At 38.4% G+C, this 10,216-nt stretch overlaps 1 long non-coding RNA gene across 1 annotated transcript in view; it reads left to right on the top strand.

The window, feature by feature from the left end:
- Positions 1-6: 6 nt before the first annotated feature.
- LOC111729928 overlaps positions 7-10,216 on the top strand; it is a 47,656-nt gene continuing 37,446 nt past the window's right edge. The window contains exon 1 of the long non-coding RNA XR_002776462.1: positions 7-437. This is a non-coding gene — a long non-coding RNA (uncharacterized LOC111729928). The remainder of the gene's footprint in view (positions 438-10,216) is intronic.

Here is a 10,216-nt window from a genome sequence, read left to right as displayed (position 1 = left end):
CCCCGCCGCCCGCGCGCACCTACCCGCGCCCGGGACGCTCATTTTCCTTCTCTCGCCACGAGTTCACCTGGGACTTTGGAAATAACTGCGCTCCAGCCGTGTCATTTGCTGGGGGTGGGTGGCGACGCCTGAGGAAGTGAACTTATTTTATTTTGTTCCTTCACAAAGGCTGGCCCGGGCGGCGCCTTTCACGCGAGGAGCCTGCGGCCACGGCCACCCGGGCGGAGGCGCCGCGAGTGCCAGGCAGCACCTCGGGCCCGAGGCGACGATCGTTTCACAGAAAACGCACCGCCCCGAGTGTCTTATTGCTGTGATGAAATGGAAATTTAAATAAAAGGTCGAACACGTGCGTTCACTGGGAAGTATTGACATGGGTGTTACATCACCAGCAGCCAATCAGATAGCGCCAGTGGTGTTTATACTTCTACAACCACCTTGTGAGTATTACAGTATGTCATAACGTTATAAATATTAGGCAGGGTTCCCCCGGGAGCGGGGAGGGGCCTGCCGCCGCGGACGTGGTCTGGGGCTCTGGCCGCTGGGTGTTCAAAGACCAAAATTGATTGTTAAGACTTCTGGTTTCTGACTGTTTACGTTGCATGTGGAATTTAGAATGATTGGAAGAACAGATTGAGCTGTTAAACGCAAAATCATAGTCAGCTTTGTCAGAAAAAGGTTTTCCAACTGAGAGCCCTGATTCTCACTGTTAAATTTTTACCGTGCTCAGTTTAGTGAATTCTAAAGTGTTGAGACTCGTTTGGACTATTTTTAAGTGTGAGATAAATCTTAAATTACTTTTATTCAAACCGATTTCAGGTAAAAAAAAAAAATGTTCGCAAAGCGTGGAGAGATTTTTTACTCTTTTAAAAAATAAAAGTTTAATCAAGGACTAAAATATGTTCGAGACAATTATTGAGTGGAAAAGGTATTTATATGGCAAGGTACGTTTTTTACATTCACATATAGTAGGATGTGCATAGAAAAAATGAGAAGTATCCATGAACTCTTTGCAGTTATAGACCAGTGTTAGAGGCTTTTATGTTCTACATTATATATTAGTGGAAGTTACATATTTTATAAAGAGCACGTGTTGCAATTTTTAGGCCCTCTGGTTTTATGATACTGTTCTCTTAAGAAACTTCTGTTTTTAGAATAACAGCATTTACGGCTTTGAATATATAATGATATAATGTGGAATATGGTAGGTTTTTCAACATTAACTTTAAAAACCAGATTTTCCTAGACGTGCTGTGTATACCATTTGTCCTAATATTTATAGTGGACTATACACATGCATGCACATCCAGACCCTACTATTGATTATACAGATTTATTCAAAGTAACTTTCACCTAATTCACTGTAATTTTGGTACCCATATAAATGAGCAGTATATGAACCAAAAAAACGTTAGTTCTGCCTTGTAGATGAAATGTAATTTTAATGTAAAGAATGATGTTGCTAACCTGCACTTTGTTTCAAAGATTTTGGCTTTGGGTTATTTTTCCAGTAATGATCATATCGTCACCTATCCATATTGTCACCAGTGATCAACAACTTGAAATTCTGATATAGTTGGTACAGTTTGTGATTTTTTTCTTTTAAATGTTGTTCTGCTTCGTTTTACTAGTTGGGTAGTTTAGGGCAATAGAATCTCTGTTGTTGACCTAATTTGTACCTTGGAGAAATGAGAGGATTCTGCCTACTTGGCTGTATATAATATGTGCTCCCATGTAACATATGGAAGAACGTAATAATAATACAGTGCTTTGTCCGTAATGCATTTTTAAGATTCCAGCACTTTGCAAATAAATGCATTATTTATTATAGTTTAATTACCATTGCCTTCTCCATAAAAAGAGGGGTTAATTGCTTATCTAGGATTCAGATGATGGGAAGTGAAAATAACTTGAGAATTTTTATTTCAACTTTAAAGGGTGTTTTCATTCCAAAACTGTTAAATTCGTGTCTTTGTTCCTTTTCATCTTATTTGCCTAGTATCTAATAGGCACTATACACGTTTATGCTAGTAGTATTATTTTTGCTTTCTGGTAGCGCTAGAATCACCAAAAATGTTGGAATCCATAGTGGTATTAATTGTGTCAGGACTTAATTTTTCTCAGACATATATCTTTACCTTATATTTTGTAAAACCCACATTGTCTTCTGTCTGGAATTGTGTTTTAATCTGGACTAATTATGAATATAAACAACACTGGATTCCAGTGGTACAAATGAACGACTTCGATTCTGGGACTGCTGGACCCCTAACAGCCAAACAGTGTGAGCGTGGTGTATGTATCTTTGTGTGTGTGTGTGTGTATATGTATTTACATGTTTACCGTTCTATGCATGTGAATCTATATTCTGTTGTCTTCCTCAATGGAGTCAGAAACAAAGTGCAAGAGGACAGTCACCACAGATGTCTCAGAACACCCCATACCAGGGAACTTTGAGTGGCAGGAGGGGATCTCCTCATTCTCTAGGTGGAGTTTTTAAGAATTCCCCCCGCCCCTCCCAGTCCTCTGCCAGCGAGCAGGAAGCTGTTCTGCCCTCTACTCCCTATCTTTATTGTTGGGCATCTACCACATTCATGGGGATTCCCCCTCACACTCACCAGGGGAACCCCTCGAGAATGGGGCATCCCCGACCAGTTTGTTCCCTAACTTCAGGTTGGGCTGTGTGAACTGCTGGAGACTGACTGCCTCAGTGCTGCCCGCCAGAACTCGGTGATGGGGCAGCTCCTGTGTCTGCTCCTGTGGAACTTCGATGTTCAAACCCGACTGTCCTTTGCTGCCTTGGGAGAGGCACTCTGCCTCTTCAGGGTTTAGAGGTTATGGCCTGTGGTTCTGTTTGTGGATGGTCATGTGCCATCCTCCAGAATGAAATACCTGAGAATAGAGACTGTTTCATTCACTGTTATGCTTCCCTACCCCAACCCCAGCCTGGCTCATATTGGGCAGTTAGTAAATGCTTGTTGAATATTTTTTATTCTCTTACAACCTATTTTGATAGGCAACTTTTTTTCTGGTTCTTCTTTTTTCCCTCTTAGCTAAGTGAAAAATATTCTTTTAAAAGATATTGGGCTAATGTTTCCATGACATTTACCTTAAAAAGCAACTAGAATTAGATTGATAGATAGATAGATAATTATAATGGACTATTATTCAGTCCTAAAAAAGAAGGAAATTCTGCCATTTGTAACAGCATGTATGAACCAGGAGGACATTTTACTAAGTAAAATAAACCTGACACAGAAGAAAAAAATAGTTCACGATACCACTTATATGAAGAATCTAGTGAGACTCAGAAACAGAAATAATGAAGTGGGCAGTAGGAAGCTTTTGGAGGTGATGCGTATGTTTATGGCATAGACTGTGGTGATGGCTTCACGGCTGTATACTTATCTCCAAACTCATAAAGTTGTATACAATAAATATGTATAGCTTTCTGTATGTCAGTCATACCTCAATAAAGGGGTTTAAGCAAAAAAAATAAAAAGCAACGGTGATCTTATAGTTGAACATAAAAAGTATATTATTAGCACCATTCCCTATGTAACATACAGTGAATTACAGTTTAAGCAACCTCTTGTGAGTTTAATCAGGATAGGTATTATCTTCATTCAACAGGTGAGGGAACCAAAGTATAAAAAGGTTAATAATCTTCACACTATTTGTTATACTACAATTGAACATTTCAAAACACTTTTATAACTTGGTTATCGGATGAGGTTAAAGTTATATTTGTAAGGTTGAAGATAAGGGTAACAGTCTCTAGTCTAAGGCGCCCTTACCTTCCAAAACACACGTGACGTGCTTAACAGCGTCAGAGCTGCATAATTAATTGTAGCCTGCACTAAATTTTCAACCTTTTTTATTCAAACATGCTCAGAAGGAGCAAATGAAAAGAAGGAAGGTCAGCCATTATTTTCAGTACTCAGAACTAACCACTACTGTGTAAACACAGTTTTCTTTTTCTTTGCCTGGCTAGAATTGGTTTTTGGTGCTTATGAATTGGATCTTAGTGTATTTGCGCTTTTAGCAATCAACATGTTTTAATCTGATTAAATCTTTTTAGTATTTTAATGGGTATAGTTATTCCATAATTGATTTAACCAGTCTTTCATTTTTGAACTTCTCATCGTTTAAAGTTTTGGGGGGTTTTTTGCCATTGTAAACAACTCTTTAGTGAATATCCTTGAAACTTAAAACTTTCTATCTATTATTTCCTTAGGATAAATTCTAAAGGGTGAATTTCAGGCAAAGGGCATGATCATTTTAATAAAGTCTTATTAGTATCTCCTGGTCGTCTTTCAGAAATGCTCAAAAGTATAAAAAGAAAATACTACTAGGGAGGTATTTTTTTAATAGTACTGGGAAGTGAAATACCTACTTCTAAGGAGAATACAGAAGCCAGAAAGATTGAAGGAAAAGGTTGACAGAATTGACTATGTAAATTATAAAACTTTCGTGTTTCAAAAACATACGTTTTTAAAAGTGAACTAGGAAAAAGAAGTTTGAGATTATGTGATAGACAAGGCTTAACATCACTAATACATGAAGGGCTCTTATAAATCAATAAGACAAACACATATCTAGTGGAAGAAAAACGTACAAAGGACACGTATTAGAAAATAACATAAGAAATACGAGTGACTAGTAAACATGAAAACATGCGCAGACTTGGCCACTAATCAGAGAAAGTGCATAAAAACACCAGTGGATCAGTAATTTTTAACCTATCAGATACTGGAAAATGAATATCATCGGGTATGTAGACAGGAATAACTTTTCCGGTAGGCTGGCTGTATGTGTCAAAGTATGAAACGTTATGTATTTTTTTACCCAGCAGTCGCAGTTCTAGGAATTTATCCTAGACAGAGTGCTAAGATGTCCGTGCAGGGAAGCTCACTGTAGCACTGTTTATAAGCCTGAAAACCTTGCGCTTTCATCAGTGTGGGGTTATTTACATGCATTATGCTCACAGTGAATTCTTGGCCAGCCATTGGAAAGGTGGACGTGGCATCATGTAAGTCTGAGGCTTACTGCTGAGTTTGAAAAGCAGTATGTTAACATATATTACTGGAATAATTAATTTAAACAATTAAATGTTTATCGAGCACCTACTTTGTCGAGCACTGGCATTTATACGTTGTTGCTGAACAAAACAGCCATTGTCCCCACGGCGTGTGCGTGAGTTCAGATGTGAATGCAGGCATGGGAGGTGGTTTAGGAGGATGATCTCAAGAATGGAGACAATAATTATTTAAACAGAATTTCAGTTTCTAAAAAACGTTCTTAATACACTTTCCGTACTGTCTTATATTGAGAATATAACTTATATCGAATATATAACCCAAAAAACCAGTAACACTATTTTCCTTGGGCTGGGGTAGGGGGAGGAGCAGTTAACTTTGATAATAAATGACATGGTTTCCCCAGGACTTCTGGGAAGGAGTACTGTTCATTCTTTTTCTCCAATTATTGTGACGACTTTTGCCCCGCCCCCCAAAATAAACACAACAAGAGGTTTAAAAGATAAAAGCCAGTTGTTTCCTAGAAAACTCCAATCCCTTTAAACCATTTTTTTCAAAAGGTCAAGTTTGCATGCGCGTGTTCAAGGAAGCATGTATCTCAATAAACCCCGCATTCTGCCCTGCCCTCTAATCCGTGCCTGGACTGACGCCAGTAATCTTTTCAAAATGCCAATCTGATCCTGTCACCCCACCCACACTTAAAACCCTAGAAAGGTTTCAATTATTTTCTATTGGTCTGCATATCAAAACACTGGTTGCCTGCAGAGCCTAGCAAGATCTGCCTGCCTTCCATCAGCCCAGCCCCAGCTCACGCCTGGTCCCTTCCTTCTGTCTCCATAGTCTCCATATTTGCTTTGATCCCTGCCTGGCCTTTGCACAGGCTGTTCCCTGCCTGTAACACCCTTCCCTCCATTCTCCTGATTAATCCTTAGATCACCTCCTCAGGGCAGCCATTCCTGCCCACCCACACCCCCCAACCCTCAAACATGCTGTTGCAGATTTTCCCAGCATTTTTAAACTCTCCTTCACAGCGCTTATCACAATCGCAGTTTTTAAACGTATAATTATTTGATTATCTCATGCTCTCCCAATAAATTGATAGCTTCATGAAGTCAGGGACCATTATTTCTGGTTTTGCTCAATATTGTATTGCCAGCATCTAGAAACAGTGACGAGGGCACAGCAGACAATCGGTAAGGATTTGGTGGATGAATCAGTATAGGAATGTGTAAATTTACAAGCAAGTAAACTACAGTTAAACATTTGCAAATGTGTAGGTACACACAGCCTTGAACTTTCCACAAAACTCAAAAAACATAGATCGGAATTTTACTGAATAAACTAGTGGAGCAGAAGTAATGTTACAGAAGATTTTAAGTGTTGAAATACTCGCATGTTATTCATTGTAAGGCATTGCCGTACAGTATACAATTGTAAAAAGGTTGTTTTGAAATTTTTTTTAATTGAAACTGGTGAATAAAAAGAATTTCAATTAAAACTACTAGGTCATTAGAAATATACACAAATAAAACATTGCTTTATCTGTGAAGTTACGCTTTTAATTAAAAATTTTCGAAAATTCCAAATTTAATGATAGTTAACTATTTTGTAATTGCAATTTCTCTATATTCTAATTCATCTCAAGTAGGAGTTAACTTACTGTATTCTCAGAGAGATGAAGTAAAAAGTAAAATGCCTCCTTTTTATCTATGAGTCGTACAAAATAGATTGTTTTTACAGTATGAATTTTTACATAGGCTGCAAACAGAACAATGGAGTAGGGGGTCTGATATTTATTTTTTATTGAAAACTAAATTATTAAAATCATACATACATTGCTTCTGTAGCTGACCCTTCCCTACCGTTTAGTTTACAGGTACAATTTGTTTGTAGGTTCATTTCCTCGATAGGTCCATTAGCTGGGCTTGGTTCAGTAGCCACAGGTTTGATGCTCATCCGCCTCATTCATAAATTTACAGACGCAAACCCATTACCTTTAGCAGGCAGATGTGGCAAGGAGAAAGATGCCGAGGTCATAAGGGTCCAGTGCTGTAAAGCAGCACCCTACAGCAGGGCTTTCTACACAGCTTCCTACGTTAACTTCACAGAGGGCTTAAATTCCAAAATAGGTAACTCCCTTCCCCTAGAATTTGGAGGTAACGTCATGGTCAGAAACTAAAGCTACTAGAGTTAATAAGAACCACAAGATCAGTCTTTACAAAAGAAACCCAGGGACCCAAAGATGTGATCAGGGGGACACTCCCCTGTGCTCAAGTTTGAGCGTACATCTGGGACTAAATGTCACCGCTGCAAAGAAAGGTAACACTTTGAAGTGTTCAGACTGGGGTGCGCTTAGCCCTGAAGGAATGCGGACCGTCTTGGGGACATGCGAGGTCATGCGAGGTCATGGAGCTATTAAGAGAATGAGTTGTCAGGCTTTCAACTCCATGTGCATGCGTGCTTTCCCCAGAAACAACTGCTGGAGGATGCTCTTCCCAAGCTGGCTTCCTCTCCCGCCGCCCCTTTCCCAGTCCCCCTTCTCCCTCTTCACCAAAAAGGCAAACCTGTCCCTGCCCTGGGTTACGTTGCCTCACAATGGAAAAGGGGCACCAGAGACAGAGAAAGTGACTGTCACTAATCGCTTCTGCAACTCTAATGGTTTCCAGCTTTCGCCTTCAAAAAAACTGAAGAGGGACCTAATTGAAACATCAGTTGATCATTAAAAATGATTTTCAACGATAGATCAGTAAGGGTTTTTTGCACAGAACTTGGAAGGAGTTTAAAGAATTTCGTGACATAACTAAAAATTCCTTCTATTCCAATCATTCATAATTGTTGGGCCAAATGTTCTCAGCAAGTATTCAAAAGAAGAAAAAGGGGGATAAAATGTATGAGAAACCCTTTCTCACTCTAACAAATTCTTGACATATTAATTAGTTGCAAAAACTCAGCTAATTAAGAAATGTATTCCCAGTAAATGTCGATTTCATGTTTAATATCAATATGTTGCTTTGACCAAATGTGCACTAATAATTATGGTACCTCATTTCAGAGTATTTTATAACATTTAGGGTCATCGAATTTTTTTTAATTAAATTTAATCGATAATAGACTTCTGAGGATAAATATAAAATCGTGAGGAAGTGGAATAGAAATAAAGGAATAATGTAAAATTTCCACCTCTTAATGTATATTGAAATGGACGATGGTGGGTGTCAAATCATTATGCTATATAGATTCCATCGAATGGGTTTTCTAAGAAGATATGATTTTACCTGAAACTAATATGAAATAATATTGAATGTCAACTTTAGTTGAAAAATTAAAATTAAAAAAGGAAGATATAATTTTATTTTGCTCTGTCAATATTTACAACATGCCAGAAATGACATTCATTACAATTTGAACTTATGATGAAAATATCTCAGACACTTAAGAATGTGTAAAAGAGTAATTAGTATTTCACAATTATTTTGGGGAGGACACTGCCCTAGTTCAGTGTTTCCCAAATGCTATTTTTCACCAGTTGGTGGTGAAATAAATAAATACTATCTAGAGATTTTTTTCATAAAGGCAGATTCGTTCAAATTAAAAGACTGCCTAATATTCTAAATTACATCCTTTCTGTGGTTTTAGACTTAAGACATATAGTTTGAAATTATGATATTAATGGATGGTAGCTTTTTAAAAAAATATTCATTGCTCTCCAAATTTTTAAAAAAAATTTTTTTTTTTAATAACTCACAAAATTCAATACCCTGAGAAAACCACTGGTCTAATGAAACAAAGAGGAATATATTCTATACAACAAAATATTCTGGAATTATTGAGAAATGGAGGCGGCCAACTTACCACCCAGTTTAATGAACATAGCCAGTTTAAAGGTGTTTTTTGAGTTTCTACTACGTGCCAAACACCAGGATTTAAGAGATACCCGAGATCGTTCCAGCCCTCAAGGAATTCACATTTCAGCGAGGGAGAAGAACATGGAAATTAATAGTTGTAATGGTTAAGTCTTGATAGATGTACAGATTGCTATGGAAACAAAGAGGATAGAAAACTTTCTATACTGGTTTGAAAAATTGAATTGCTAGGGAATGTAGATCTTTGAGCAGGGTTTTAAGATCCAGCTAGGAAATTTGTCAAAATAAAAGTAAGGAAATTTTAAGTAGCCCAGTGTACTTGGACTATAGAACTGGTTGAGGTGAGATCTGAAGAGAAAAGAGGAGAGATTAATGAAGAGTTTGGATTTTACCCTAAAACAACGGGAAGGCGGAAAGATTTGTACGCAAAGGAACGACCCACTCAGCTACTTCCCAATAACATCTAATTCCAATTACATGCTCACTCAGCAATCTGATCTTTAATTTGGCCTTTTCTGTAGATTCACCCACCAGGAAGACCTTCTCTTAGGAAAGGTAGGTTATCTTGCCAGATAAATGTTCTCTTGAAAAATAATACATTGTCAGCCTTTTCTGAATTTGATTGGTTGGAGGTAGTGTCCAAAATCTAATATATTTCAAATACAATGATCTAGCCAGTCTGGGGATGCCCACGCCTGAGTCGTGGGTCTGAGATGATGTAATTGAGATCAACAACCATTTCCCCCTCTTGAAATCCTGGCTGAGAAGCTAATAGGACTTCGAAGATCACATATCCATCAGCCTTCCACTTCTCAGGTGTACTGAGAATCCCATAGTCCTGATGGCAGTAATTTCATGAAAGATCGTAATTTAGATCCTTTAAAATTCCTTAACCCAGCCTCCAGAAATGAAGAAAGCCTTCCAGACATTTGTGATCAGCCAACATAAAATTTACCTCCAACTTTTACGTATTCCTCCTGCAACAAGAGCCACAGAGATGCCTCTGCGGACCGGACTGGTGGGCAGAGAAGGAGAAATTCCTAAGTTCCTTTGGAGAGATGCTTGAAGTACTGGCACTGCTTAGACAGTGGCTCGGAAGAGTGGTCTGCATGTCCACAGACGGTCAGCGTAAGTGAGCGGAGTTGTTTTCCTCTTGGTGGAAAGAGAATCAAGTCATTAATCCTGCCTTGATAAGTTTTTGACCGCTCTGAGGTGTATTTCCCCAGGCCAGTCATAGTGTTGGACTCTGCAAAGGTTACTATGCCTCACTGGTCAGTGAGACAATTAGGCTCACCGAACAGGTACAATTCGGGTACA

This window comes from Pteropus vampyrus, unplaced genomic scaffold (genome assembly GCF_000151845.1).
Source record: "Pteropus vampyrus isolate Shadow unplaced genomic scaffold, Pvam_2.0 Scaffold290, whole genome shotgun sequence".
NCBI classification, from domain to species: domain Eukaryota; kingdom Metazoa; phylum Chordata; class Mammalia; order Chiroptera; family Pteropodidae; genus Pteropus; species Pteropus vampyrus.
This window is presented reverse-complemented; position numbering and strand designations above follow the sequence as displayed.